Below are 1,001 nucleotides of genomic sequence, written 5' to 3'. Positions count from 1 at the left end.
GGACCCCCCACTGCATTACGAAGCTGCCCGACCACTTCAGTCTCTTCAGAGGCCCTGCTTTGGGTCCCCCTGCCTTGGGTCAGTTGCAACCTGAAACAAGGCCTTCTCAGTCATGGCACCAAAACATGGGAACTCTCTCCCTATGGAAATTACCTTTCCCTTCTGCTTCTGTCTTTCATAAACTGGGCACGTTTTTTCTGTTTTGTTTGTCATTAGCCATGAGAGCCACCATGGTGTTGTGGTTAAGAGTGGCTGATTCTAATCTGGATAACCACGTTTGATTCTCCACTCCTCCACATGATCTGCAGACTCTAATCTGGAGAACTGGGTTTGTTTCCCTGCTCCTCCCCATGAAACCTGCTAGGGAACCTTGGGCTAGTCACAGTTATTTCAGAACTCTCTCAGCCCCACCGACCTCACCAGGTGTCTGTTGTGGGGAGAGGAAGGGAAAGGAGTTTGTAAGCCACTGTGAGTCTTCTAACAGGGGCAAAATGGTGGAGCAAATCCAAATGCTCCTTCTTCTTCAATCACATCTCCAGTGGCCAACTGGGAGCACTGCTTGGCCAAAGCTCCACCTGGTGCCTATCACTGACTATCAAAAGAACTCAAAAACTACCGAACCTACAAAGTTGAAATTTGGCACACCAGTTCATTATGTGGGACCAATCTAACTGAAGGACCATTTACTTTCATATGCAGCTGCCCACCAGTTGTTTGGACCTATGCTATGAATCCCCATGTTTAGAGGTTGCTGCTTTATTCTATTTGTGTTACAAGGTTTACATGCTATGACTTATTGGTTTTTTCAGTTGCTTATTTATTTGTTTGCGTGTTTGTTTTTGTTTGTTTATTTATTTAAACCACTGGTGTGTATTCCGGTGGCTTCCAGGCGCCACCTCAAACATTTGATGGAGAGCCCAGCCAGCAAGGATTTTAAATAAAATAATATTAATATGCATTGTCAAATCAACACATTACACAGCTCGTGCAAAGAGAACATG

Source organism: Sphaerodactylus townsendi, linkage group LG01, assembly GCF_021028975.2.
Source record: "Sphaerodactylus townsendi isolate TG3544 linkage group LG01, MPM_Stown_v2.3, whole genome shotgun sequence".
NCBI classification, from domain to species: Eukaryota; Metazoa; Chordata; class Lepidosauria; order Squamata; family Sphaerodactylidae; genus Sphaerodactylus; species Sphaerodactylus townsendi.
The sequence above is the reverse complement of the archived record's forward strand: the minus strand, read 5'-3'. Positions refer to the sequence as shown.